Here is a 16,622-nt window from a genome sequence, read left to right as displayed (position 1 = left end):
TATCACATATGGTCCCCCATCGGATAGTGTCCGCTGTGTACTGCGCATGCGCAGTACACAGCAACACAGATTCCGAAAATTGCCGAGCATGAATGGCGCCTGCGCACTGAGTCCAGGTTCTATCCCCACTATCCAAGTGGACATAGAGTAAGAATATAAAAGAGCCGAGCGCAGCGAGGCCGAGCCCGAAGCGTGGCGAGCGAAGCTCGCCTGCGAGGGACCCTCTAATATTCACAACCCTATGTCCGCTTGGATGGTGGGGCTACCACCTCCACTCACCGCGCAGGCGCCGTTCAGCTTCGGAGATTTTCCGAAGCTTCGTCTGCTTCGCAGTACGGCGCGGACACTATATCATGGCCGGACAGTATATGGCAGAACACCGGCACCAGTCAACCACCGGTGTCATGTGCGTCGCTGTGTAATATAGAGCAGGGTCCGGGAAGCCAATACCTCCCCGCAATTTCGGTCGCAATAGCATTGCCCTACCAATACGCATATGTTTTCCGCGCCAGAGGAACTTGATAAAGATTGAGCGAACCGCATGAAAGAAAGTCTGGGGTATTTTGATAGGTAAGGCTTGTAGTAGATACAGAAGTCGTGGCATCGCGTTCATCTTCAACACATTACAGCGTCCGAACCATGACAGAGCTAGTGGGTCCCATCTTTTAAGGTCCGCTGTAAGCCCATAGGCTTCTTTTTATGTTGTTGGCTTTGACCTGTTTTTTTTTGCTTGTTTCTCAAGGTGAGCATCTTGGCGTTTGTCAAGAGGGTTGGGCGTGTCTTGAAGAGAACGCTTACGGCCACATCAACCTGAAAGCACCCGATCTCGTCTGATTTCAGAGGCTAAGCAGCGTCAGGCCTGGTTAGTACCTGGATGGGAGACTCCCTGGGAAGACCAGGTGCCATAGAAGGATCTGGTCTGGTTAGTGTCTTGATTGGGAGATCGCCTGGGAATACTGGATGCCGTAGGCTTCTTTTTATGTTGTTGGCTTTGACCTGTTTTTTTTAGCTTGTTTCCCAAGGTGACCATCTTGGCCTTTGTCAAGAGGCTTCAGAGTGCCCAAAGAGAGTGCCTACGGCCAAATCACTATACTATATATCTATATCTATAATAATAAATAATATTTTTAGTTATTATATATAAGATACTATATAGGTGATTTGGCCGTAGGCACTCTCTTTGGGCACTCTGAAGCCTCTTGACAAAGGCCAAGATGGTCACCTTGGGAAACAAGCTAAAAAAAACAGGTCAAAGCCAACAACATAAAAAGAAGCCTACGGCATCCAGTATTCCCAGGCGATCTCCCAATCAAGACACTAACCAGGGTGGGCGTGACCTAGGCATGAAGGAGTGAGGACGCTCTTTTCCGGAGCTCCCGGTCCGTGACCCCTCCACACCCCTTTACCACAGTCTGGTCGCATATTTCGGCATCGCCGACATCCCCGCGCTTCGGCGGAACACAGCCAGCCGAGCGGGGTCCGCCGCTGCTGCCATGGACAGGTACTTGGTCCCGCTGCAGCCTCCGGCCTCCACGCCGGATCCAGCCAAGATGGCGCCCGCGGCCTCCGGCGCTCCAGGACACGCGGTACAGAGGGAAGGTGAGCAGACTGCTATGCAGGGACACGACATGCCCCCGTTCTCCCCGCCTAGTGACTTGTCCCCGTGTCTCCCCCGCTCACTGTCCATGGCCTCGCTTGACAGCCCGGACCATAGCGGCCTGCCACCCTGGTTCCCTCACAACTCCCAACTGTCCCAGAGACCCTCCCGCAGTGGAAGCCTCATCCCAGGACCGAATGGCCGGGCTGCTCTTACCTCAGACACACAGGGGGACCCACCGCTGCCACCAGCACCGGCATTATTGGGGGACAAGGCCATCCTAGCTTTACTCCAAAACCTTCCCACTAAAGCAGACTTTAGCTGTATGGCAGCCAGGATTGAAACGACCTTGCGACATGAAATCGCAGGGGTCAAACGTGACGTGTCGGCTACGAACGAGCGGGTGACCACCCTGGCATCGGATGTGACCTCCCTGACCACTGATGTTTCTGGCCTGCAAGCCGCACATGATACCCTTGCTGAAAGAGTCACACAGTTGCAACTCCTAGTGGATGACCTTGAGAATCGCAACCGCAGACGCAACATCAGGATCAGAGACTTGCCCGAAGCCGCTGGCCAGGCAGACCTCAAAGCCACAGTTACAGCTATATTTAACGCCTGTCTGGACCGCGCTGCTGACACAGTAATAGCCATTGATAGAGTCCACAGGACCCTGGGCCCCAGGAGCCCCACAGAGAACCGGCCACGTGACGTTTTATGCTGTCTCCACAATTACTCAGTTAGGGAGGATGTCCTGCAAGCGGCGTGGCGCAAAGGCAGCATTGATTTTGACGGGGCCCAAGTCACCCTCCTGCCAGATGTATCCCGCAAGACCCTCCAGATGAGACGCTGTCTGCGACCCCTTCTGGAACACCTAACTGAACGGAGGATTCCATACAAGTGGGGCCATCCGTTTCACCTTATAGTGCGCAAAAATGGGAGGCCCCTTGCGCTACGACACCCTTCGGAGGTCCCGTCCTTTCTGGAGGCTTTGGGCCTGCCTTCAGTTCAGGTCCCCGACTGGTTGGCTCCTGTTGTCCCCCAGGGAGCAGTGGCCCCGACGAACAACCCCTCAACCAGGCAACAGAGAGTGAGACGCCACCGTCGATCCCAACATCAGAGATCGCAGGCCCCTCAAGATCGTGAACCCTGAGAGAGTACAGTAATTTTCCGTTATTCCTGTGTTATACCCTTTTTTTTTTGTTTTCTTTTTCTCTACCAACATAGACGGCTGGAGTATCCAGCTTTGTGTTGTTTACCATGCCACGGGCCATTGTTCCCAGCGCCCCAGCTAGGGGAGAGGAAGGACATTGGAAGAACAGAGTTGGACACTGCGCTTCCTGGACGAAGCCCTGAGTTATTGGCGGTACTGTTCACCATTCTCGTTACTGTTTATCTACAGGTGCCCTAGTCTCGGCGCTCTTTGTGTTTTTGGACTGCCTGGTGGTGCCCCCGGGTGCCCCTGGGCGGCGTTCCTGCTCCCTCCCCCTCTCCTCCTCCCCCCCCCCCTTTTTTTCCTTTTTTTTTTTTCTGGGGGGGGGGGGAGGGGTGGGTGCCTGGGTGGTATAAAGTTATCTATACTCTGTGTTGAAAAGTTTAATATGTTGGTCTAATTATGCACTGTTCTACTGTTGTTAACTGCCCGATACCTGCTGCAGTGATGTTCTATAATGCGTTTGATGTCGTAGTTAAGATGCCAAAGAAGCTCCGTGCACGCCCGATTGCGACTGCATGGACCATGGGATGCTGGAGGGGTACTTCACCGATGAGTTCCTCCCTCTGCAGTGCCTTACCTCTTCCCCCACTAGGCCCCTCTGCCCTAACCGGCAGGTTCTCTCCGATAGGAGCTTTAGCAATTCCCCGATCTATCCCCACCCCTCCTACCCTCCTCCTCCCTACTAACTCCGGACCTTCTCCGCTTCGTTACTGCTTTTCCTTTTTCTCCTCCTCTTCCTCTGTGCTTGAACTCTATATCTACTACTGACTCTGGTGGGGACCGCCGGCCGGGTACCACTGCCGTCATGGCCCTGAAGCTGGTTTCCTGTAATGTGAAAGGGCTGAATGTACCTGAAAAAAGGTCCAGCTGCCTAACAGAATTGTGGCGGATGAAGCCCCAAATAGTTTTCCTCCAGGAGACCCATTTCAGGACAGACCAAATACCACGGCTTTATAGTAAGCACTTCCCCCTGGCCCACCACAGCACGTCCCCTACTTCCAAATCGAGAGGAGTGTGTGTTCTTCTTGCTAAAAACTTGCCGTGGCGCCTGTTAGCTGTCCAAGCCGATAGTGAAGGGAGATATCTCTTCATTAAGGGAACTCTCCACTCGCAAACTTTTACTCTTGCCAACCTATACATGCCGAATGTGGACCAGCTGCCGGCCTTAGAAGCATCCTTGGATGCCCTGGCTGCATTCTCAGAGGGTACTTTGATCATTGGGGGGGACTTTAACCTCACCTTGGACCCCCGCAGAGACTCATCATCGGGCACCTTTGCGATTTCTGCGAGAACGCGTTCACACATAAGAGACCTGCTACACTCCCACCGACTGATCGATGTGTGGCGTACGCTTCACCCACAGGATAGGGACTATACGTTCTTTTCCACCGCTCGTGGTTCTTACTCACGTATAGATATGTTTTTAGTCGCCCACAATGCTATCCCGGCGGTCACAGACGCTCAGATAGGCCACATAGCCCTGTCTGACCATGCCCCGATTTCTTTGATGCTGAAGCTACAACAGGAGTCGCGTGGTCAGTCCTGGTGGAGACTGAACGAGTCTCTCCTGAAGGACCCTGAGACCCACGCAGACCTGCTTAGGGAATTAGAAAGTTACTTTGATCATAACCGTGATTCTGTTTCCAACCCCCTCATGTTATGGGCGGCTCATAAATGCTACATTAGGGGCATTCTTATTAAACATGGTCATAGACTCAAAGTGGCCAAAACTGAGGCTCTCTCCAAACTTATTGCCAAGTTGCATGCGTGTGAACAACGACACAAATCCCAGCCGACTGCTGCGCTGGAGGTGGAGGTGAGAGATCTTAGAGAACAAATCAGAGATTTCTCTCTCTTTCAGGCTAGAACCAGACTCATGTGGGTCCGCAGGACGTATTATGAATATGGAGTCAAGTGTAGTAGGTCCCTAGCGAACTCCCTGCGTGCCCAACGCAACGCGTCCTTCATTCCAACCATAACCTCCCCTTCGGGTGCCAAGCTTCATGATTCACGGGAGATAGCGGAGTGTTTCCGATCTTTCTATGAAGCCCTTTATAACTTGCACCCCCGGGACTCAGGAGACGCCCTCCAGGCCGGCACAGCGGCCATTGACGAGTACCTAGCTTCGGCAAACCTCCCGTCGCTGGTTCCCCCGGACCCACATCTGATTTTCCAATTGAATTTCCAACCGCTTCTAAAAAATGTTGCCGTAGATCTAGAGAGGTGGTCAAAGTTGGCGACCTCTTGGTTTGGGAGATGCAATGTGCTCAAAATGAATGTAATGCCCAGACTCTTGTATCTATTACAAGCCTTACCGATAAAAATCCCCCAATCATTTTTTAAAGCCATGCGCTCCATCTTTATTCGATACGTATGGCAGGGCAGGCCTCCAAGACTCAGCCGAACATTACTGCTCAGACCAAAAGACAAGGGAGGGATTGGCCTCCCAGATCCGGCATGGTAATATACGGCGGTGCACATGAACAGAGTAGTTGACTGGTGCAGACACCTGAAGGATAAGCTGTGGGTTCGTCTGGAGCGTGAATCCGTACCATTTCCACTTGAGGGTTTGCCCTGGAGTGGACCGGGCTGGTCGGGAGCGACGTGGGCACACCCATTCATTGAGCCAACGTTACAAGAGCTAGACAGATATTTTACCCTGACGGGCGTGCCCAGTTTCCCTTCGCCCATGACTCCTATTATTGGACACCCACGCTTTGAACCCGGCATGACGGAAAAGTCTTTCCGCCTCGACCCTGACCGGGACCTTGTGCGGGCCTCTTCTTTTCTTGGCCCTAGGACGTGGACAGCGGTCTCCACTATGTACGAGGCGTTAGCAACCACGGCCCTGGGACAGTGGAAGCTTGCCCAACTCTCCCACTTCTTGAAATCTTTGCCAAACAGTGGCGAATTCCGCAGACCCCTAACATCGTTTGAGGAGGTATGCTCAGGAGAGGAACCGACCCGAGGGTCTCTTTCCCTGTCATATCGCATCCTACTGGACCAACTCTCCCAGGGTAACCTGGTGTTCGTGGAAAAATGGGAGCGAGACCTGCATGTCCGGCTCTCGCCAGACCAGAAGAACCGCGTGCTTCTTTTTGCGCACAAGTCATCCCTATGTAGTAAATACCAGGAAATAGCTTATAAAATTTTGACCCGATGGTACAGGACCCCCACTGTCCTGGCGGCTATGTTTCCCGGTCACAGCCCTTTGTGCTGGAGATGCGGTGAACAAGCCGGCACGTTACTACATATCTTCTGGGAATGCCCTCAACTGGCCCATTTCTGGAGACAGGTTCTCAATATCATTTTTGACCTCACGGCTATTGATCTCCAGAACAACGCAGCTGCGATCTTCCTCAATCTGACCCCACTCTCGAGCAAGAAGTACCATAAATCTCTCTTAAAACATCTTCTGAGTGGGGCCAAGGCATGTATACCTAGCATGTGGAAACAGCAGGCCGCTCCACTGGTGTCTCACTGGTTTGCAAGAGTTTGCGACATCTACCGTATGGAACAGCTCACATCAGCGTTAGGCGACAGGGAGGAAGAGCACACTGCTCGTTGGTTGTCTTGGAGCCTGTTCAGGTTTTCCGATGCATACAGATCCTATCTGTAGGCTCTGGCACGTGTATAGAGGGAAGGGTCCGGTCGCGGGAACCCATCGGAGTCCTCTTTCTTTCTCTCCCTTCTCGTATACCACCCTGGTTCACTCTCTCCCCCGTCTGCCTCGTAGCACTGTTAGCCCCCTATAACTTTCATTCTTTCTACCCCCATACCCTTCTCCTGCCCATTTGCTCCCCCCTCTTTCCCTACCCCCTAACTCCCAAGTATAATTAAAATACATGGTGATTGCAAGGATCTTTTCGTTTTGTTCCCTCGATTTCCCAGCCAGGGGTTGGCGGCCCTCGGGGTGGTCCCGGCTGAGCTCTTTGACCAGTAGAATGAAGGTGACCGATGTTAGAGGCCCCTCAGTTTGGGCCTTGAGGGGGATCGCCCCGGGGACTGCCCTGGTTTATAAGTAGACACTGGGGTGCCAGATCATTAGAGTGGGATAATGTGGTGGCCTAGCCACGGCTGGGGCTGCTGCTGACATAAGTTGTTAGGTTTCCCCCGGTCCCCCACAAAGTATTAACTATGTATTTTTGTTAACCTGGAAAACTGAGGGATCTATGTCTTTTACAGTTTGTCTCTGTATTACCTGCAATCCGTAAATAAAGAATTAAAAAAAAAAAAAAGTCACTAACCAGACCAGATCCTTCTATGGCACCTGGTCTTCCCAGGGAGTCTCCCATCCAGGTACTAACCAGGCCTGACGCTGCTTAGCCTCTGAAATCAGACGACATCGGGTGCTTTCAGGTTGATGTGGCCGTAAGCGTTCTCTTCAAGACACGCCCAACCCTCTTGACAAACGCCAAGATGGTCGCCTTGAGAAACAAGCAAAAAAAACAGGTCAAAGCCAACAACATAAAAAGAAGCCTATGGGCTTACAGCGGACCTTAAAAGATGGGACCCACTAGCTCTGTCATGGTTCGGACGCTGTAATGTGTTGAAGATGAACACGATGCCACGACTTCTGTATCTACTACAAGCCTTACCTATCAAAATACCCCAGACTTTCTTTCATGCGGTTCGCTCAATCTTTATCAAGTTCCTCTGGCGCGGAAAACATATGCGTATTGGTAGGGCAATGCTATTGCGACCGAAATTGCGGGGAGGTATTGGCTTCCCGGACCCTGCTCTATATTACACAGCGACGCACATGACACCGGTGGTTGACTGGTGCCGGTGTTCTGCCATATACTGTCCGGTCATGATATAGTGTCCGCGCCGTACTGCGCATGAGCAGTACGGAGCAGACGAAGCTTCGGAAAATCTCCAAAGCTGAACGCCGCCTGCGCGGTGAGTGGAGGTGGTAGCCCCACCATCCAAGCGGACATAGGGTTGTGAATATTAGAGGGTCCCTTGCAGGCGAGCTTAGCTCGCCACGCTTCGGGCTTTGCCTCGCTGCGCTCGGCTCTTTTATATTCTTACTCTATGTCCACTTGGATAGTGGGGATAGAACCTGGACTCAGTGCGCAGGCGCCGTTCATGCTCGGCTATTTTCGGAATGCGCAGTACACAGCGGACACTATCCGATGGGGGACCATATGTGATAAGACACCGGCATGGGGAACTGAAGCTATGGGTCAAGCTAGAGCAGGAGATGGCGCGGGTTCCACTGGCTGGTCTGCCTTGGGCGGGGAGGCCATTGGAGCCCTGTGTGACTACTCACCCGTTAATTGGCCCCTCGCTCGCCGAGATGGATAGTTTTTTTCACCTTTCCCACCTGACTAACTTCCCTTCTTCTATGACCCCAATTATTGGACATCCTAGATTCCCTCCGGGCCTGTCTGACCAGGCCTTTACCAGGCAAGCCCCGAAAGGGCTTCTGAGAGCAGCCCTATTTCTTGGACCCACGGGCTTGATTCCCATGGGGACCATACTGCTAGAGCAAGTACCTGTTGCATTGGATAGCTGGAGAGCTAGACAGCTAATCCATTTCCTCGGATCACTACCTAACCATTCGTTCTTCTCTAGACAATTCCACCCCTTCGAGGAACTTTGCCTGGATGATGGCCCAGTTCGTGGTTCCCTCTCTAGGTCCTACCAAATCCTGACAGACGCACAATCCTCCACGGATCCACCCTTCCTAGCTAAATGGAAAAGGGACTTACAAACTACATTCTCCAAACCACAGAAGGACAGAATACTCTTTTTCGCCCAAAAGTCGTCACTCTGCAGTAAATGTCAGGAGATCTCATATAAGCTGATCACACGCTGGTATCGTACACCGGTGGTGTTGGCCAAAATATTCCCCGGTCAATCTGACCGCTGCTGTCGCTGTGGACCAAATGTGGCCCCATTCTCCACATTTTCTTGGAAAGCCCTAAATTACAAACATTCTGGCAGCCTGTCCTGAGACTCATCCACAAGTTCACAGACATTTCCTTAGCCAATGATCCCGCAGCAGTTCTTCTCAATCTAACTCCTATGTCGAGAAAGCGTTATCATAAGTCCTTACTTAAACATCTCCTCAATGCAGCTAGGGCCTGTATCCCAAGTCAGTGGAAAGAGCAATCTGCTCCAATGGTGACCCAGTGGTTCGCAAGGGTAAATGATATTGAACGAATGGAAGACCTGACTGCCACAATGAGGGATAAAACGGAGGAGCATGGGAACAGATGGTTCTACTGGACCCAGTTTCGCTTTTCGGAAGAATACCTCCGCGAGACATAGTAAGCTCATGGTGATCGTTGGAGATCGCTGTTCCAAACGTTGGACAGCTGATGAGCTGGTGAGCCGAGGGCGTCTCTTGCTCCCTGGGAGGGGACCCCATCCTATCCACTCTACCCACGACACCCCCTTACCCCTTCTTTTCCTTTTCTGCCATTTCCTTCCCCTATCTTCTCTTTCCCCTTCTCCCTCCTTTCAGTTCTACTATTTCCCTTCTTAACTCAAAAAAGGGAAAAGAAAATGGTATGTTCCGACCCCATTTGACTACTACACAATACTCTTCCCCTATCTATGGATATCTAAACTCTTCGAGGGTAGCAGGGCTAGTATCAATAATATTTTAAGTGGTAGAGGATCCCAACGAGATGGAGCTTTAATCTCATCTTGATATGACCGCAAAGCTGTACACGTGCTATTTTCCTCAGACGTCTTACCATTGGCTCTGATATCCATGCAATATGATCATTTGTTTGTAACTATTTGTATCACACATTCTGTGAAGTTGCCTTTGCATTGTATGTCGCATACTACTAAATAAAAAAACAAAAAAAACAGAAGCCTATGGCACCTGGTATTCCCAGGCGGTCTCCCATCCAGGTACTAACCAGGCCCGACACTGTTTAGCATCCGAGATCAGACGAGATTGGGCTCTTTCAGGGTGATGCTGCTGTAAGCGATCTCTTTGGGCACTCTCAACCCTCTTGACAAATGCCAAGATGGTCACCTTGGGAAACAAGCAAAAAAAAGAAAACGAATCAATGCCAACAACATAAAAAGAAGCCTACAATAACTGGTAATCCCAGGTGGTCTCCCATCCAGGTACTAACCAGGCCCGACTCTTCTTAGCCTCCAAGATCAGATGAGATTGGGTGCTTTCAGAGTGATGTGGCCATAGGCAATCTCTTCAGGCACTCTCAACCCTCTTGACAAACACCAAGATGGTCACTTTGGGAAATAAGCGAAAAAAAAACAGGTCAACGCCAACAACATAAAAAGAAGTCTACGACACCTGGTATTCCCAGGCGGTCTCCCATCCAGGTACTAACAAGGCCCGACTCTATTAGCCTCCAACATCAAACGAGATCGGGTGCTTTCAGGGTGATGTGCCCGTAGGCAATCTCTTCAGGCACTTTCAACCCTCTTGACAAACGCCAAGATGGTCACCTTGGCACTTTATGCAGGCCACCCTGGAACATATAGGTCTTGGCCCCAACATGATGAGCTGGGTAATGTCGCTTTACTCCACGCCATCGGCAGCGGTACGGGTGACCGAGTGGTGCTCGGACTCTTTCCCCATCACTAATGGGACGAGGCAGGGGTGGTCTCTGTCTCCCCTAATTTTAATTCTGACACTGGAACCACTTATGTGTCACGTTTGGAATGACCCGAATATTACTGGCATATCCAAACCCTCGGCACACCACAAAATTGCGGCGTACGCTGACGATCTAATTTTTTCCGTCTCCAATCCACACATTTTGCTTCCCAAAATACTTGCGTCTCTACAGCGACACGGCAGCCTATCAAACTATAAAAACAATTGCGCCAAGTCGGCTGTATTGAATATATCGGTCCCGGATGGTGAGGCCAAGAGGCTCCGCACCTCTTTTCCATTCTACTGGGCTGAAAAATCTATACGTTAACATCGCAGCGGATTTAGCGCAATTGTACCTGCTTAATTTTGTTCCTCTCCTGGATAGACTGAAATCTGATTTGGGAAACTGGCATGGTTTAACACTGACCTGGTTCGGGCGCTGTAATGCATTCAAAATGATGGCCCTCCCTCGGATCTTATACATGTTCCAGACATTACCGATCCGGTTACCCCCAATTTTTTTCAGACGACTGCAGGTGCTGCTCCGGGACTTTATTTGGGCGCGCAAACTGCCCAAAGCCCGTTTGCAATTGCTTGCCAGACCAAAGGACAAGGGGGGTCTGGGTGTCCCAGATCTCAGACAATACTACAGAGTGACTCTGCTAGAGAGAGTCGTTGATTGGCATTGTAATGGCCCACACAAGCAGTGGGTGGAGATGGAGATTGAGGATGGATCCATTCCCCTATTGACCTCCCCGTGGCTCCTGTCCTCCCTACCAAAAGACCTCAGAGGTCACCCCGTAGTGGGAGCTAGGTTGGCTGTTGTGCGGAGGTTGTTCCGCTGCACACACATTGCTCCCCTGCCATCACCAATGACTCCGGTTATAGGTAATCCAGACTTCCCACCAGGATTTACCAACAAGAAACTGCGACAGTTGACAGTGGTGGGGAAACAGCATCTGGGAGAGGTGTGGCCCACGGGAGGGCTCCCGACCACGCAAACTGTCGCGGAGCTTTCTGACCCTCCGCTTGACTTGTTTAGTGCTTATAAACTTTGTCACTTTCTTCTGGCCATACAAAGGGCCCCCTTCACTCCTAGAGACCTGACACCCTATGAATCCATCTGTCACAAAAGGGAACCTGTGCGACACACCCTCTCCCTCCTGTACAAACTATTGAGTAGTCAGGAGGAGGAGTCGACCCCCACCATTTATCCACAAATGGGAGAGGGACTTAGGCATCACATTTACCCCACAACAGATAGGGAAGATCCTGACCTTAGTACATAAAGCTTCCATCGCAAACCAATATCAAGATACAAGATAGTCTCACGCTGGTATAGAGTCCCATACCTTCTGAATAAAATGGATAGATCGATCCCGGATGTTTGTTGGAGGTGAAATTCAGATATGGGGACCATGGGACACCTTTTCTGGGCATGCCCGACCTTGAGGAACTTTTGGGTTCCCAGTAGCGTGCCTTCTACACTTGACCGAACAGCCTGTTCGAAAATACAAAAAAACCCTCACAATGCAACTCCTGAATGCCGCCCGGGCCTGCATTCCCGCACTGTGGAGGCAGCCTCAGCCCCCATCCAAGGTGCTGTGGTATTCCAAAGTCAATCATATTCTCCGGATGGAAGAATTGACCGCCACCCTTCACAACACTGAAGAGGCATTTAGTGTTACATGGAGGCCCTGGAGGTATTTCACTGGTACTCGAGACTACATTCGGGAGGTGAGCAGTGCCTCCGTCCCAGAAAACGACTGAACATCTAACGTTTACCTACGTAGGCCATGTCTGCCCTGGGTGGCATTCCCCCCCTCCCTTTTTGTCTTTATTTTTCTTTTTTTCCCAGTCGCCATCCCCCCACCTCCTCTCTCTCCGTCTTTGCACTCTCTTCTTCCCCCGTCCTCCCTTTTGACTATGCCTTGTCTCCTTACTAGCCTTCGGGACCCAGAAGAACCCCAGGGTTCTGGACATGACCGGCTCATATTTTACTCTAGTTCACGTAGGTCATGATAAGCTGGCTCGCTGTGGTCCCAGTTGTTCTCCATGATTACATTTGTCCGAACGGAGCTGCACTAGTTATACTGTACTACATGTCGGAGGTGGGGTTTCTCTATTTTCTGCATGAAACTGTAGGACTCCCCTCTGAGAACCCAGAAATATTTGGCTGCCTATTTTTTGTTAGCATGTAATTGTGACCCTGGGTCATGCTGTATGGTTGACTGTTATATTTATGTTGTTCTACTTAATAAAAGAATAATAAAAATAAAAAAATAAGTCAATGCCAACAACTTAAAACTAAAGCCTATGGCATCGAGAAATCCCAGGCGGTCTCCCATCCAGGTACTAACCATGTCCCAACCCTGCTTAGCCTCTGAGATCAAATGCACGCTCAACCCTCTTGACAAACGCCAAGATGGCCACTTTGGGAAACAAACAAAAAAAACAAGTCAACGCCAACAACATAAAAAGAAGCCTGCGGCATCTGGAAAACCCAGGAGGTCTCTCATCCAGGTACAAACCAGGCCCAACCCTGCTTAGCCTCTGAGACCAAACGAGATTGGGCGCTTTCAGGGTGTTGTGCCCGTAGGCAATTTCTTTGTGCACTCTCAACCCTCTTGACAAATGCCAAGATGGTCACCTTGGGAAACAAGGGAAAAAAAACAGGTCAAAGCCAACAACATAAAAAGAATCCTACGGCATCCGGAATTCCCAGGCGATCTCCCAATCAAGACACTAACCAGGCCAGATCCTTCTATGTCACCTGGTCTTCCCAGGCAGTCTCCCGTCCAGGTACTAACCAGGCCTGATGCTGCTAAGCCTCTGAAATCAGACAAGATCGGGTGCTTTTAGGGTGATGTGGCCGTAAGCGTTCTCTTCAAGACACGCCCAACCCTCTTGACAAACGCCAAGATGGTCGCCTTGAGAAACAAGCGAAAAAAACAGTTCAAAGCCAACAACAAAAAAAGAAGCCTATGGCACCTGGTATTTCCAGGCAGTCTCCCATCCAGGTACTAACCAGGCCCGACACTGTTTAGCCTCTGAGATCAGATGAGATTGGGCGCTTTCAGGGTGATGGGGCCGTAGATGATCTCTTTGGGCACCCTCAACCCTCTTGTTGGGCACCTGGTATTCACAGATGGTCTCCCATACAGGTATTAACCAGGCCGTACACTGCTAGGCCTCCGAGATCAGATGAGATTGTGCGCTTTCAGGGTGATGTGGCCATAGGTGTTCTATTTAGACACTCTCAACCCTCTTGACAAATACCAAGATGGTTATCTTGGGAAACAAGTGAAAAAAAAAAGGTCAACGCCAACAACATAGACCCTGCCGGTCTCCCATCTGACCCAGACCCTGCTTAGCCTCTGAGATCGGGCGCTTTCAGGGTGATGTGACCTCAGGCGAACGCTTTGGGACATACTCAAAACTCTTGACTGATGCTAAAATGGTCACCTTGGGAAACAAGCGAAAGAAAAACAGGTCAAAGCCAACAATATAAAAAGATTCCTACGGCACCTTTAATACTATCTAGGCCGGACCCTGCTTAGCCTCTGAGATCAGATGAGATCGGGCGCTTTCAGGGGGATGTGGCCGTAGGAGATTTCTTTGGGCTCTCTCAGCCCTCTTGACAAATGCCAAGATGATCACCTTGGGAAACAAGCGGAAAAAAAACCCCATGTCAACGCCAACAACATAAAAAGAATCCTACGGCACCTGGTATTCCCAGTTGGTCTCCCATCCAGTTACTAATCAGGCCCGACAATGCTTAGCCTCCGAGATCAGACAAGATCAGGCACTTTGAAGGTGATGGGGCCATAGGCGATCTCTTCGGGAACTCTCAACCATCTTGACAAACGCCAACATGGTCATCTTGGGAAACAAGCGAAAAAAAACAAGTCATTGCCAACATTGGAGGCTAAGCAGGGCTGGGCAATCAGTTTCCTTGCCTGAAATAGGCATCTCAGAACTGCCATCTGGCTACTTCCCGAGTTTCCAACTCCTTCAACTAATCCCAGGAGACAATACTTCGCCCCCATCCTGGTGGAGGTTCCAACCACCCGATCAATGGTTCCTGTCACCTCTGTCCAGTAGCGGATCAACTTCGGGCATCTCCAAAACATGTGCATCATGTCTCCCCCCATGTTCCCGCACCGGGGGCAACTTGCGTCCAGCCGTTCGGCCAAACTGAAAAAGTTTACGAGGAGCATAATAGGTTCTATATAATAAGAACAGATGTGACATCCTGTGTGAGGAGAGCCACAATTCACCACAGGCAGGATTCCTGTGGCCAATTATAGCTCAGGGGGGTTTAGTACACACCCCACACTATATAAGGCCGCCAGCACGGCGGCCTTGTATAGTGTGTTGCGGTGGTCAGGGAAAGAGGACGATAGGCAGGGACAGTGTCTTTACTGCTTGGGAACCTAGCACTGTTACAGTGGGTGTTATGTGCCTCCTGCACAGTACACACCTGAAGCTACCCTTTATTACTGGTGTTCAATTTCTGCAATACATGCATCTGCAGTGCAGAAGTTAGAGTCGGTGTTGTGTGCCTCCTGCACAGTATACACCTTATTGCTGGTGTTCTGTTTCTGTAATACAGGAACCTAGCACTGTTACAGTGCTAGGGTGTACAGAGAAGCTGGTATATATAGAAGACTACAGCATACAGAAGAAAGGCTAGTGAATACAGAATACAGGTTTCGTGTATGTAGATAGGCTTGAGTATACAGAGATGCTAGAGTAAACAGTGAGGCTGGGGTACACAGAGAGGCTAGTTTAAAGACAAATACAAAGATGTTAGTGTATATAGAGAGGTTAGTGTATAGAGAGAGTCGAGTGTATACAGAAAGGACAGTGCATATAGAGAAGCTAGTGTATACAGAAAGGGTATACATGAAAGCTGACATTCTATACAGAAGACTGGGTAGTGTATACAGAGAGTCTAGTGGGTACAGAAGACAGGCTGGTGTATTCTAGCTAGATTTTACAGTCTAGTGTATACAGAAGACAGGCTGTGGTATACAGAGAGTTTAGTGTATTCAGAGAGTCTAGTGTATACATAAGACTGGCTAGTTTACACAGTGTTTACAGAGATGCAAGGGTGTACAGAGAAGCTGGTATATATAGAAGACTACAGCATACAGAAGAAAGGCTAGTTAATACACAATACAGAAGACTCGTGTATGTAGATAGGCTTGAGTATACAGAGATGCTAGAGTAAACAGTGAGGCTGGGGTACACAGAGAGGCTAATTTAAAGAGAGATATACAAAGATGTTAGTGTATATAGAGAGGTTAATGTATAGAGAGGGTCGAGAGTATACAGTAAGGACAGTGCATATAGAGAAACTAGTGTATACAGAAGACAGGCTTGGGTATACATCAAATCTGACAGTGTATACAGAAGACTGGGTAGTGCATACAGAGAGTCTATTGGGTAAAGAAGACAGGCTGGTGTATTCTAGCTAGTTTTTACAGTCTAATGTATACAGAAGACAGGCTGTGGTATACTGAGGGTTTAGTGTATTCAGAGAGTCTAGTGTACAGAGATGCAAGGGTGTACAGAGAAGCGAGAAGCTAGTATATATAAGGCTAGTGAATACAGGCTAGTGAATACAGAATACAGACTCGTGTACGCAGATAGGCTTGAGTATACAGAGATGCTAGAGTAAACAATGAGGCTGGGGTACACAGAGAGGCTAATTTAAAGAGAGGCTAGTATATACAAAGATGTTAGTGTATATAGAGAGGTTAGTGTATAGAGAGAGTCGAGTGTATACAGATAGGACAGTGCATATAGAGAGACTAGTGTATACAGAAGACAGGCTTGGGTATACATCCAAGCTGACAGTGTATACAGAAGACTGGGTAGTGTATACAGAGATTCTAGTGGGTACAGAAGACAGGCTGGTGTATTCTAGCTAGTGTTTACAGTCTAGTGTATACAGAAGACAGGCTGTGGTATACAGAGGGTTTAGTGTATTACAGAGATGCAAGGGTGTACAGAGAAGCTAGTATATATAGAAGACTACAGCATACAGAAGAAAGGCTAGTGAATACAGAATAAAGGCTGGCTTCTACGGAGAGGCTACCACCACGGAGATGCAGAACACTATCTAGGGTATATAGAGAGGCTAGATTATACAGAGAGGCTAGTGCATAGAGTGAAGCTATTGTATATAGAAGCCTGGTTAGTGTATACAG

At 49.8% G+C, this 16,622-nt stretch overlaps 3 pseudogenes; all 3 read right to left on the bottom strand.

Annotated features, from left to right (window-relative positions):
- Positions 1-9,645: 9,645 nt before the first annotated feature.
- On the bottom strand, positions 9,646-9,764 carry LOC143949295 (5S ribosomal RNA; annotated as a pseudogene).
- Positions 9,765-9,867: 103 nt separating this feature from the next.
- On the bottom strand, positions 9,868-9,986 carry LOC143947604 (5S ribosomal RNA; annotated as a pseudogene).
- A 3,397-nt stretch (positions 9,987-13,383) lies between these two features.
- On the bottom strand, positions 13,384-13,502 carry LOC143949722 (5S ribosomal RNA; annotated as a pseudogene).
- Positions 13,503-16,622: the final 3,120 nt, after the last annotated feature.

The sequence above is a fragment of the Lithobates pipiens genome, unplaced genomic scaffold (genome assembly GCF_037356315.1).
Source record: "Lithobates pipiens isolate NorthernLeopardFrog02 unplaced genomic scaffold, aLitPip1_a1.2 Scaffold_30, whole genome shotgun sequence".
NCBI classification, from domain to species: Eukaryota; Metazoa; Chordata; class Amphibia; order Anura; family Ranidae; genus Lithobates; species Lithobates pipiens.
This window is presented reverse-complemented; position numbering and strand designations above follow the sequence as displayed.